The 13,938-nt window shown below is 42.8% G+C and overlaps 1 pseudogene; it reads right to left on the bottom strand.

Moving 5' to 3' along the window:
* Nucleotides 1-12,356: 12,356 nt before the first annotated feature.
* Nucleotides 12,357-13,664, bottom strand: LOC120366624 (26S proteasome regulatory subunit 7 pseudogene; annotated as a pseudogene).
* Between the last annotated feature and the right edge of the window lie 274 nt (nt 13,665-13,938).

Genomic DNA, 13,938 nt, shown 5'->3' with positions numbered 1-13,938 from the left:
GCTTGGCTAATTCTTTTTGTATTTTTAGTAGAGAGAGGGTTTCGCCATGTTGGCCAGGCTATTCTCAAACTCCTGACCTCAAGTGATCTGCCCACCTCAGCCTCCCAAAGTCCTGGGATTGTAGGTGTGAGCCACCACACCCGGCCTCATTCTCCTTTCTTTAGTGCTCACTCTGAATTGCTGTCTTGCTAATTTTAACTTGCATTAATATCACTTTTTCTTTTTTCATTTTGAGATGGAGTCTTGCTCTGTCACCCAGGCTGGAGTTCAGTGGCCCTATCTCGGCTAACTGCAACCTCCACCTCCTGGGTTCAAGCAATTTTTCTGCCTCAGCCTTCTAAGTAGCTGGGACTACTGGCACACACCACCATGCCCAGCTCATTTTTGTATTTTTTGTTTGTTTGTACAAAGTGATTTATTTAAAAAGAGAGAGAGAGAGAGAGAGAGAGAGAGAGAGAGAGAGAGAGAGAGAAGAAAGAGAGAGAAATAAACAGTTAACTCTCACAATGAGTGAGAGAATCCAGAAAGAGGAAAGCAGCTTCCACACTGAGTGGAAGGGAATAGAGAGAGATGGAGCTTGGGAGGGGAAGACAGGCTTCCACAAAGGGAGTGTTCGTGGAAGGGGACTCCAGAGGGAAAATCCTGGATAGAGAAAAACAGCTTCCATGAGCAGGAGAGTGTTTGTGGAAGGGGATCCAAACATGGAGTCCCTCATTTTTGTATTTTTAATAGAGACAGGGTTTCACCATGCTGACCAGGCTGTTCTCGAACTCCTGACCTCATGATCTGCCCACCTCAGGCTTTCAAAGTAATGGGATTATAGGTGTGAGCCACTGCACCCAGCCTAAGGTCACATTTTTAGGTTTCAGGAAGTCTAGGACCCCGTAAAAAAAATACATAAAAAATTAATCTTGTCACTTGATAATTTTTAAAGTCAGTTTTATTGAAGAATAATTTACATAGACTAAAATTCACTTTTTAGTTGTGTGGGCCTCTGAGTTTTAACAAATATAAACTGCCATGTAACCACCACCACATTGAGTCTCACTCTGTTGCCTAGGCTAGAATGCAGTGGCACGATCTCAGCTCACAACCTCCACCTCCCAGATTCAAGCAATTCTCCTGCCTCAGCCTCCCAAATAGCTGAGATTATAGGTGCACACCATCTCGCCCAGCTAATTTTTAGTATTTAGTAGAGATGGGTTTTTGCCATGTTGTCCATGATGGTCTAGAACGCTTGACGTCATGATCCACCCGCCTCCAAAAGCAATGGGATTAGAGGCGTGAGCCACCAAGCCTTCCAGCCAGCTTTTTTATTAATAACATTTTTCCCTAACTGGGTCTATTGTTTGTTCTTTATCCCTGAAACTTAACGATTTTCCCAGACTGTGTGTTGTTGTTGATGTTTTCTTATTAATTTTTCTCAATCCCAGTGAACCCACTCTATTTCCCACCTCCACCATCTTTGTGTAACCTAAGGAAACTTTTCTCCCATTGTAATTTTGATTATTCGCTCTAACCATTTTGCTCTGTCTTCCTGTGGGGATGCCTAGAGTTAGAATCCCTAGATGCTCTCCATCCCCATTGTCTTCTCTTACAGAAATCCATCATTTTCTTCCATATTCTTAAAATTTTTCTCATGTTTATCTTCTGTATTGTTAATGTACTCTTCTGCATCAAGCCTACTCTTGCTGCTTCAACCTTGCTTTTACTTTGGTTGTTGCGAGGTTTGTTCATTTGTTTTGAGACAGAGTCTAGCTCTGTCGCCCAGGCTGGAGTGCGGTGGTGAGATCTCGGCTCACTGCAACCTCCACCTCCCATGTTCAAGCAATTCTCCTGCCTCAGCCTCCCCAGTAGCTGGGACTACAGGTGCACGCCGACACGCCTGGCTAATTTTTTGTATTTTAGTAGAGATGAGGTTTGTTTGTTTGAGATGGAGCCTCTCTCTGTTGTTAGGCTGGAGTGCAATGGCATGATCTCGGCTCACTGCAACCTCCAACTCCCTGGTTCAAGTGATTCTCCAGCTTCAACCTCCCAAGTGGCTGCGATTACAGGCACACGGCACCACATCCAGCTAATTTTTATATTTTTATTAGAGATTGGGTTTCACCATGTTGGCCAGGATGGTCTTGATCTCTTAACCTCATGATCTGCCTGCCTCGCCCCCTACAAAGTTCTGGGATTACAGATGTGAGCCACTGCACCCGGCCAGTTATTTTGGTTTTAATTTCATGGCACTCCATTTATCCTGATCTGCTTTTTTTCTTGTTGTTGTTGTTGTTGTTGTTGTTGTTGTTTTTAATATTCAATGTTCTCTTTTGAATAAGAATTTGGTATTTTTCTAAAATTGGGTCCTGCTTCATGGGCTAAATATATTTTGAAGGAGTAAATTTTGGCTGTAGCAGTTTATTCCTTTTCTCTCCTTTTCTCATCCTTTTTCCCTCACAGGATATTTTGTTTGTTTCTTTGTTTTAGAGACAGGGTATTGCTGTGTTGCCCAGGCTGGTCTTGAATTCTTGGCCCCAAGTTGTTGGGGATTACAGGCATGAGCCACCACACCAGCTTCCACTAGAGGGAAAATGAACAAACAAACAAACAAAAACAAAACTTTGTCTATTCTCCTGTGAGACTAACTGATCTTTGTTGATGTCTGGAAGTCAAGAGTTGATGGTTTTAAAGATGGACGTGTTGGAAAAAGAAGATATAGGATCTGCTGCTCTTCCTTCTTCTTCCAAAGATGACAGGGAAATGGTTCAGAGGCAGTGGCTGGCTCCATTGTCTGTCTCGTTGTCTTAGTTTTTCTTGATATCCACCTGCTTCAGGACTCTAAATTTTGTTTTTTCAACTTCTGTTGTTTGTGACTGTTTCTGAGCCTGGTGTATCTGCTTCGTTTTCTTTGCATCTCAATGTTTTGGTTTTATTGATTTCATCTTTGCACTTCTTTTTCAGTTTCAGCTCTGTCAACATTTCTGCCCATCTGTACCAATCTGAGTCTGTCTCTGAATGCAAATGTGTGTCTCAAGTGTTTCAACCCACCACCCCCTAATCCCTTACTCTGCTTTGTTTTTCGTTTTTCTTTCTTTCTTTCTTTTTTTTTTTTTTTTTTGAGATCCCTACCACCCCCTAATCCCTTACTCTGCTTTGTTTTTCTTTTTTCTTTCTTTCTTTTTTTTTTTTTTTTTTTGGAGATCGAGTCTTGCTCTGTTGCCCAGCCTGGAGTGCAGTCATGCGGCTCATGGCAACCTCCTCCTCTCAGGTTCAAGTGGTTCTCCTCCCTCAGCCTCCTGCATAGCCGGGATTACCGGTGCCCACTATCAGGCCTGGCTAATTTTTGTATTACTATTTTTTCTTTTTCCGAGTCGGAGTCTTGCTGTGTTGCCCAGGCTGGAGTGCAGTGGTGTGATGTCGGCTCACTGCAACCTCCGCCTCCCGGGTTCAAGCAATTCTCCTGCCTCAGTCTCCCGGGTAGCTGGGATGACAGGCGCCTACCACTGTGCCCAGCTAATTTTTATATTTTTAGTAGACGCGGAGTTTCACCATGTTGGCCAAGCTGGTCTTGAACTCCTGATCTCGTCATCTGCCCGCCTCGGCCTCCCAAAGAGCTGGGATGACAAGCCCCAGCCGCGAAGAACCAATCTGCTGCTTGGCTCCGCCCCGGCACCCGCCTCCGCTGCGCTGGGCTCACGATCTGCTACACCGCTGCCCGCCAGTCAGTCTTGCAGGCAGGCAGTCGGTTGGAGTCTCCTGGGGTCTTCAGCTCTCCGGCGCGGTGTCTTCCTTCCTTCTCCGTGACAGCTGCGGCAGCTGCACTGAAGGCGGCACAGTCCCTTCGAGAGGGACGGCAGGAGCTGAAAGGCGGTGCAGAGTTTGGAGCCCAGTGCGGCGACCCGGCAGGCAACATGGCGGCGGCGGAGGCGGAGGCGGCGGCGGCGGCTGTGGGGGCGCGAGGCGGAGATGGTCCACGGGTTAGTGTTCGCTGTGGGACCGCACAACACCAACCGCTGGTACATCCTGGGGGGCGCCTATGGCACCGCGTAGTGTGGTGCGTGTCCGCGCCTGGGCTCCTGGTCCCCCCATTTCCTCGGGGGAGAGGACACAGCTCCTGGGCGTAGAGGACACAGCCTAGGTCTCGCCCGTGCCTCGGACTCAGGTACCCGGCGACCTTGAACCCGGACTTCAATGTGGTCTGCGCGCCGAGGCTCGCGGGGGCGTTGAGGTTTAGGTGTATTTCCGGCACTTCCCCGGCGAGCGGTCGCTTGGGAAGGGGCACAGGATGTGGCGCGGGGCGCGGAGGTCAGGACCTGGGGACCCCCGCCCCGGTTGCAGCTCGGCCTTTCAAGTCTAGACCCTGGGGAAGGTAATGGGAGTGCCCCCACCCATCGCACCCATAATGCTAGCATTATGATCTTCTTTTTTTTGATTTTCGATTGTAAAACTGGTGCTTGTCGGTGTTGGCAGCCGAGGTCCTGAAAGCGGTTTGCCTCCAGGTGTGTGCAGAACACCGAAATAATCATTTTTTTCCCTCCTCGCCTCTGTTTACAGTGAACGGCTTTGATTTAATATCCTCAGCGATGCTAATCGCCGGCTCCGCACAGGTTTTCTAAAATGCGTTACTGACACCAGTGTTGGTGGAATCTTTCTGTCTTGAAGGTTTTGCTTTTAAGTGGATGTTAGTATTGTACTGTTGGCGTTTCAGCAAGGATAAACCAGCATCACTCTTGCTTTATTAAAGATCCGTTTGGAGTTGGGCCTAATTTGACTTTTTTTTTTAGCTCCCAAGTGAGCTTTTTTACCAGCATAAATGCTGCCAGATGTTTTCGCCCAATTGCTATGGACTTTCCTGTTAATGATTTAGTGGTCAGTATGTATGCAACCTTAATGGAGTTCTTGCAGAATCACATGTAGGCTCCCTCATCTTGATTTAGGTCCCTTAGAAAAGTGAAATGTTGGTGACGGTATTGTTTTTATTAGAGCAAACTAGCTGTATGTAGCATTTCGTGCTGGTGAAGACTTGTGGAAGTGGATTCCCTTAAATCTGAATCTTGTGAATGTGTGTTTTGTGTTGACTGAAGGAAGTAAACTAATGTATTGAGCACTTTGTGGCAGGTACTGGGCTACACACATTATTTCATTTTATTTGAACAGCCACACTGAAAGAGGAAAAGATGGCGTTATTTCTTTTTTCAGGTGAGAAAGTTATTTCAAGGTGAAGCTAATTCCTTAGGTCATAGAACTAAAGTGATTCTTAAGTTTGTAGACTGAGATTCTACTTCACACACCACAACTCTTTCCAACTGTTTTTAGAAAAACACCCTGCTTTCCTTAGTATAATTAATAATTGTAGAATTTTGTGCATTGCAATGTATAAATTAAATTATAAAGTCTGTTTCAGAAATGTATTCTAATTTCAATCCTAATTTTGGAAATGCCATAGAAGGCATATTTTACCAAGTATTGTAGCTAGATAGAAAGATTACTTAAAATTGTTTTTTAAAGAACTTTACTTGAACCTTTAATATTTTCACTTTCTTTGGGAGCAAAATGAGGCATACCACTGCGAAAATTAATATGAACTCACAGGCTTAGGAGCCAGGGGAGAATTTAAATTAGGTGGAGCCTAAAAGAAATAAGGCCCTAAAAAGTAATGAAGAGATAATAGCATCATCTCTCTACCATACATCTCATTCCTGTTGCACTCACTGGTAATTGTGCCAATGAACCTGTCTCATTATGAGAGGCTCAGAATTTCCCATCACATCCTTTGGCCTTTTAACAAGATTAACTTTAAAAAACCCTTTTACGTTTAGGACATGTCAATTGAAAAGATACCCCCATCTGGTAAGATTTCCCCTATCTGATAAAGTTTTTTAATAGTCTGAACAGCCGGGTTCGGTGGCTCAAGCCTGTAATCCCAGCACTTTGGGAGGCCGAGGCGGGTGGATCACGAGGTCGAGAGATCAAGACCATCCTGGTCAACATGGTGAAACCCCGTCTCTACTAAAAATACAAAAAATTAGCTGGGCATGGTGGCACGTGCCTGTAATCCCAGCTACTCAGGAGGCTGAGGCAGGAGAATTGCCTGAACCCAGGAGGCGTAGGTTGCGGTGAGCCGAGATGGCGCCATTGCACTCCAGCCTGGTTAACAAGAGCGAAACTCCGTCTCAAAAAAAAAAAAAAAAAAAAAAAAATAGTCTGACAACTATTTCTTTCACTGCTGTAGGCTTATTTGAGCTTCCGACTCTCCATTTGAAATGCTAAATCCTCTTATTTTGATTTTCCTTTCCTAAGTGAAATACAAATACAAATATAATTGGAATTTGAATCCTAGATCCAGATTATAGCTTTTTATCACGTTGATGACATACCCTGCTATTAAGCTTCTCCACTGCACATTATTAGCAGTTAATAAATATTGGCTAACAGAGCTGGATCTATAGAGGGCTTGTTGAAATATTCACTAATATTTGAATAGTGATCTTTTAAAAAATGCTTCCAGAAAGATTTATTGATTTCTAGCCATTTTGTAGCTTTTCTCACCCTCCATTTCCTTCTCAGTTCATTAGGAATTGTGACTATTTTGTTGAAATCCCTTTCTTAATCATTATGTAGAGAATGTAAAGATGAAGAGTGGGGTTTGAGTTGGGCCTTTAAGAGTGGGTGTGATTTTGATATGCAGCTAATAGGGGTAAGTGACAGCTTGAGCTGTGGAATCTAATCCTGCAAATGTACTCAGGTGGCAACCTGTAGAGGACTCCAAAGGCAAAACTAAGTTTGGCTGTATATCTGCTTAGTGGAAGAAGCATTTTTTTTATTTATGTATGTATTTTTTGAGATGGAGTCTCGCCTCTGTCAACCAGGCTGGAGGTTGGTGAGTGGCACGATCTTGGCTCACTCCAACCTCCATCTCCTGGGTGCAAGTGGTTCGCCTGCCTCAGCCTCCTGAGTAGCTGGGACTAGAGGCACATGACAGCATGCCTGGCTGATTTTTTTTTTGTATTTTTGTAGAGATATTTTTGTATTTTGTAAAAACACTTTTGTATTTTTGTAGACAGTAGCCACCGTGACAAGGTGAGGCTGTAATGCCAGCACTCACTGCATCCTGTTTTAGGCTTTTTTGGCTTTGCCTGCCCAGCTGCTCCCTGCCCAGCTAGAGGAGGAAAGGGAGGAGCCACCAGCTGCACCCTGGAGGCTGGATCCTGCAGATAGCCTGGCTCTGTGGCTCACCTTGCTGTGGTTGGTGGCCACAAAGGAGACTTCAGCTTGACTGGAGCCATAGAAGGGCACCTGTGGTGGCCAGGTGGTAGGAGCCTTGTAGGGTGGGCTGGTGCAGCAGCAGTGGTTGTATTGGTGGGTACACTAGTGGTGGCAGCAACAGCAAGTCTGAGGTCCACGAAGGGGGAATAGGAGCGCTGCAGGTCCCTTCCTAGCCTGGGATGGGGAGGAAATTGCAGGTGCTGTGCCATGGGCCTCAGTGGCAGTGGTGAAGGTGCAGTCAGGGCAAGGAGGAATGTTCTCCATTCTTCTGCAGAATCCGGAGGGTCCTTTCCTGTTGGCACCTGAGCCCGGTGAGAGTGGCAGCATTGTCTCACTCTTAACAAAGTTTAGAGAGTGACTGTGTATTTTCTACTTGTTTTTGTTTTGATAGTCCTGGACTTCTTAAAATTCCATGAATTGGGGAGGAGAAAATATCATAAAAGGCGGGTTTGTTGTTGTTATTGAGACAGAGTCTTACTCTGTCACACCGGCTGGAGTGCAGTGGTGTGATCTTGGCTCACTGCAACTTCTGTCTCCCAGGTTTAAGCTATTCTCCTACCTCAGTCTCCTGAGCAGCTGGGATTACAGTTGAATTAATCAGCCATTAACATCTGGTGATTTGTTTTGTAAGATTACGTTTAGTTTTGCCTGTTCACATTTCATCTATAAAACACAAACAAGATACATTTTCCCACATAAGTATGTAAGTGGTATAAGACTTTTAAACACACTATTGGAATATACATGATTACATGCTTCAGTGAACTAAAACTTGCATCTGTGATCTTTATTTTGCAACACTCTGAAGTAACATTACAGTCTTTTCAGTGTGCTGTGTCATTTATGACCTTTTTTTTTTTTTTTTTTTTTTTTAAGATGGGGTTTCACCATGATGGTCAGGCTGGTTTTGAACTCCTGACCTCTGGTGATCTACCCACCTCGGCCTCCCAAAGTGCTAGGATTACAGGCGTGAGCCACCACGCCTGGCTATGTCCCTTTTTAGTCCTAGGAATCCTTTATTGCCATTGAGCATATGAAAATTGAGACAGATGCATAGCTTCTCCCCATTGAACCCATCAGTGGGGAAAGATTTTCATGTGTCTGTTGAATGTAAAAGCTCCTCAGGAAACCTCACAGTTTACCTTTCCTATTATTTACCATTTGTAAACTAAGGCTCAGTGATATAAAATATAACACATTCTGTACTGTAGCATAACTGCAGCTTAGGTTTTCATATTCAAAGAGGTATAGCTGAAAATGTATGAACACTTATTATGCCTCAAGATCTCTTTGTTGGTTTATTTGTGGCATTTTCAAGCAGCTGACTTAGGGCTAAAGCATCTTTCTGGCATCAGTATTTCTAAGTTGCCTTTAAGCTGAATAAATATTTGGTTTTTATATTTAATTGCTTCTATGTGAAGCGCTGCAATTTAGAAAGAAATTACACATATGTAATATAGCATTTTACACTAAATAATAGTGACTGGCAGTTCATTGGCCCAAGAGGTATTATTTTTCAGGTATTCTGCTCTATGTCATCAGATGAGTGGCCTGGCATTCGTCTGGAAAGGCTTGCAGTTAGGGGTTCACAGTGCTGCTGGTTGGATATCTGCAGACCCTTTACATATAGCACTTTAGGATAGGGTGAGTCACAGGTTACAGTAGAAGTTGCCTTTGAAATTAGACCTAAACCATGTGGAACTGGATCCCTTGTGCACAAAGCTCTCTGTATCAGCCAAATCTTGCTGACCTCTTAGGGAAGAACAGTTTGTATTACAGATTCATTCTTTTCACACATAAGATTTCCCCACTGCCCAATTACTTGCACCTCTTTTTTTTCTTGACTCTTATGTTTTACTTGACTCTGGAGTCTTACCTTGCACTCTTACCTTTGCATGGGAGTATACCTTATTTTGCCAATTATGCTATCAGTTTATTAAAAGCAGAAATAGTTACTTATACCTGAAAATTTGTACTGACAGTGTAGCTGTGAATATGTTAAGAAAATATACTTAAAGCAAGAAATCAAAGAAAGTATATTTAAATCAAAGCAAATTCTATTTCCAAATGGCAATAAAGCACGTGTTACATAGAATCGTTGTATGAAAGTGTTTCAGTAGTCAAGATTAGATTGTACACTGGTGAATAAGCAAGAGTTCTTTTTTCATTTTCATCTTCCAATTCAACTGGGCATGTGGGTTCTTTTTTCTCTTCATGCATGTCACATAGAGACCCGTGTTGTAAATTATTTTGTCGGAATGAAAGCCTGGCAGATTAAATTATTTCTTCTCTTCTTGCTGTACTTGATACTGATCTCTTGTTCATTTTTTGATAATATGTTTGATTATTTATGTTTTCATTGCTTTTAGTGTCAGAGATGGCATTGGTTTCCCAGTTCTGTGTGCTCCTGTGTGGCTCCTGAACCCAGCTGGAGAAATGTATCAATTTCAACTGGTGAAGTACTGAGAGAAAGCTACACAAAAGGCAGCAAGGTATTAGTAAGTTACCTCTGATATTTTAACCACCTCTGACTTTTCCATGGAATGGACTAGTAGTAGTCCCTGTCAGAGCTACATTTGAAAGGAAAAAAAGAACTTGAAGTCAAAAGCTGTTGATTAATTCATGGTGTTATTTTGTGTTTACTCAACTCATTTATGTTGACTTGTAAGTTAGTAATTTACGAACTATTAATTAATTCATTGCCTACATATCAGCAAACAAGTTTTCTTAATAAAGAATCTGGTGGCTGGACACAGTGGTTTCCACCTCAGCACGTTGGGAGGGCAAGGCAGGAGGATTGCTTGAGGCCGGGAGTCTAAGATTAGCCTGGGCAACATAGCAAGATCTCATCTCTACAAAAAGTGAATATATTGGCTGGGCATGGTGGCTCACTTATTCTTGTAGTTCAAGGTACTCAAGAGCCTGAGGTAGGAGGATCACTTGAATCCAGGAGTTTGAGGATGTAGTGAGCCATGATCCTAACACTGCTCTCCAGTCTTGGGGACAGACCAAGACACCATCTCTTAAAAAAAGAAATCTAGAGGATTCAGTGGAATGTGGAAGTGCATGTGTGCATAGGTGTGCTCAAGAATATGTTGAAGATTACACCTCAGAATGAAGGTCATTTTTTTTATTGCATTTTAGGTTTTGGGGTACATGTGAAGAACATGCAAGATTGTTGCATAGGTACACACATGGCAGCATGATTTGCTGCCTTCCTCCCCTTCACCTATATCTGGCATATCTCCCCATGCTATCTCCCACCAACTTCCCACTCCCTGCTCTCCCTCCCCTATTTCCCCCCAATAGACCCCATTGTATAGTGCTCCCCTCCCTGTGTCCATGTGTTCTCATTGTTCAGCACCCGCCTATGAGTGAGAACATGCGGTGTTTGATTTTCTGTTCTTGTGTCAGTTTGATGAGAATGATGGTTTCCAGGTTCATCCACATCCCTACAAAGGACACGAACTCATCGTTTTTGATGGCTGCATAATATTCCATGGTGTATATGTGCCACATTTTCCCTGTCCCGTCTGTCATCGATGGGCATTTGGGTTGGCTCCAGGTCTTTGCTATTGTAAACAGTGCTGCAACGAACATTCATGTGCATGTGTCCTTATAGTAGAACAATTTATAATCCTTTGGATATATACCCAGGAATGGGATTGCTGGGTAAAATAGAATTTCTATTTCTAGGTCCTTGAGGAATCGCCACACTGTCTTCCACAATGGTTGAAATAATTTACACTCCCACTAACCATGTAAAAGTGTTCCTGTTTCTCCACATCCTCTCCATCATCTGCTGTCTCCAGACTTTTTAATGATCGCCATTCTAACTGGCGTGAGATGGTATCTCAATGTAGTTTTGATTTGCATTTCTCTAATGACCAGTGATGATGAGCATTTTTTCATATGTTTGTTGGCCTCATGTATGTCTTCTTTTGTAAAGTGTCTGTTCATATCCTTCGCCCACTTTTGAATGGGCTTGTTTGTTTTTTTCATGTAAATCCGTTTTAGTTCTTTGTAAATTCTGGATATCAGCGCTTTGTCAGATGGGTAAACTGCAAAAATTTTTTCCCATTCTGTTGGTTGCCGATTCACTCTAATGACTGTTTCTTTTGCTGTGTAGAAGCTGTGGAGTTTGATTAGGCCCCATTTGTCTATTTTGGCTTCTGTTGCCAATGCTTTTGGTGTTTTGGTCATGAAGTCCTTGCCTATGCCTATGTCCTGAATGGTTTTGCCTAGATTTTCTTCTAGGGTTTTTATGGTGTTTGGTCTTATGTTTAAGTCTTTAATCCATCTGGAGTTAATTTTAGTGTAAGGTGTCAGGAAGGGGTCCAGTTTCTGCTTTCTGCACATGGCTAGCCAGTTTTCCCAACACCATTTATTAAACAGGGAATCCCTTCCCCATTGCTAGTTTTTGTCAGGTTTGTCAAAGATCAGATGGTTGTAAATATATTGTGTTGCCTCCGAGGCCTCTGTTCTGTTCCGTTGGTCTATATCTCTGTTTTGGTACCAGTACCATGCTGTTTTGATTACTGTAGCCTTGTAGTATAGTGTGAAGTCCGGTAGTGCGATGCCTCCTGCTTTGCTCTTTTTGCTTAGAATTGACTTGGCTATGCGGGCTCTCTTTTAGTTCCATATGAAGTTTAAGGTATTTTTTTCCAGTTCTGTGAAGAAGGTCCTTGGTAGCTTGATGGGGTTAGCGTTGAATCTGTAAATTACTTTGGGCAGTATGGCCATTTTCACGATATTGATTGTTCCTAACCATGAACATGGAATATTTCTCCATCTGTTTGTGTTCTCTCTTATTTCGTTGAGCAGTGGCTTGTAGTTCTCCTTGAAGAGGTCCTTTACGTTCCTTGTTAGTTGTATTCCTAGGTATTTTATTCTCTTTGTAACAATTGTGAATGGCAGTTTGTTCTTGATTAGGCTCTCTTTAAGTCTGTTTTTGGTGTACAGGAATGCTTGTGATTTTTGCACATTCATTTTGTATCCTGAGACTTTGCTGAAGTTGTTTATCAGTTTCAAGAGATTTTTTTTGTGAAGTAGTTAACAAGCCTATATAAGGTTAGGATTCCAATTTAAAGTTTTCAGTTGAAAGCCTTCAAAGTTCAGTTGTATGTCATGTAATGAGGAGTAGCGCTGAATTTGGCATAAGACTTAATGACCTTATTTGCAGCTTCCAAGAAATCCTTCTCAGTAGCAATTTTTCACCGTGCTCTGATGGCAGACATACCAGCTTCTGTGCAGACACTTCTAATCTGAGCATCAGTGCTATTTGTACACAGTCTTGCTAACAATTCAAATCTGCTATCTCTTTCAACGTTCATTGAACGAGCGTGAATCTTAAAGATGTGGGTCCGACCCTCTAGATCAGGCAAGCTAAATTCAATTTTTCTATCCAATCTCCCTGGCCTCATCAGTGCTGGATCCAACGTATTAGGTCTGTTAGTGGCCATCAGCACTTTATTATTGCCTCGAGGATCAAAACCATCAAGCTGATTGATCAGTTCCAACATTGTTCTCTGCACTTCATTGTCACCTCCAGCACCATCATCAAACCGAGCCCCTCCAATAGCATCAATTTCATCAAAGAAGATAAGGCAGGCCTTTTTTGTTCTGGCCATTTCAAAGAGCTCATGAACCATTCGAGCCCCCTCACCGACATATTTCTGTACAAGTTCAGATCCAGTAACTCGAATGAAGCACCCATCAGTCCGGTTGGCAACTGCCCATGCACAGAGTGTCTTGCCTCTACCGCATGGACCAAAGAGCAGCACACCTTTGGGAGGCTCAGTGCCAAGGTTCACAAACCTCTCTGGATGAAGTAATGGGGTCTCAACTACTTCTCGCAATTTCTCAATCTGTTCCTTACAGCCACCAACATCACTGTATGTGACATCAGGTTTTTCCTCCACCTGCATCATGGTAACTGTTGGGTCAATCTTAGGAGGCAATGGAATGTGAATTCGACATTTATTTCTGTCCACACCCACTCTCATCCCTTCTTCAGTGTCAGTAGGTGCCACTTGATCACTAAGGTCCACCACAAACTTGGCAAACTGCTTTACGTTGATAATGTATTTGGGGTCCTCTGAATCAGCATTGATTATCTTTGTACACCTGGCAACCTGTAAAGGCTGTTCACTCTGGAGGGTCTGCTTATCTGCAGCCAAATCCCAAAGTGCTGGAGGGGCCAGGCCAGTGTCAGATTATTTAATACCAGTGAGCCCATTACTTTTGAAAAGTTGCTGAATGTCATCTTCAACTTGCTTGATCTGTATAGAATAAGTGCTCTGACCGAAAGTTTTCAGCAAGGCAATATCCCCCTCATCCAGAGCTCAGGTGGGCTTGTCCTTCTCATCCTCTTCGGTCTTCTGCTGATCGGCACCGAGGTAATCTGGCATTTTAACAGCTCCAAATGCCTCCACTCCGTAATGATTCGAAGGTAATTTTTATAAAGATCTCTCCATGTCTTAGATTTGATTCTTCCTTTAAATAATATTCTTACATATTAAAGATCTCTCCATGTCTTAGATTGGATTCTTCCTTTAAATAATATTCTTTAATATGTAAGAATATTATTTAAAGGAAGAATCAAATCTAAGACATGGAGAGATCTTTATAAAAATGTGTTATTAAATGTGTTACATTAAATATTTATTAAATGTAATAAATTAA

Source organism: Saimiri boliviensis, chromosome X (assembly GCF_048565385.1).
Source record: "Saimiri boliviensis isolate mSaiBol1 chromosome X, mSaiBol1.pri, whole genome shotgun sequence".
NCBI lineage: Eukaryota > Metazoa > Chordata > Mammalia > Primates > Cebidae > Saimiri > Saimiri boliviensis.
Note: the sequence above shows the minus strand (reverse complement) of the source record. Positions and strands in the feature narration are given on the sequence as shown.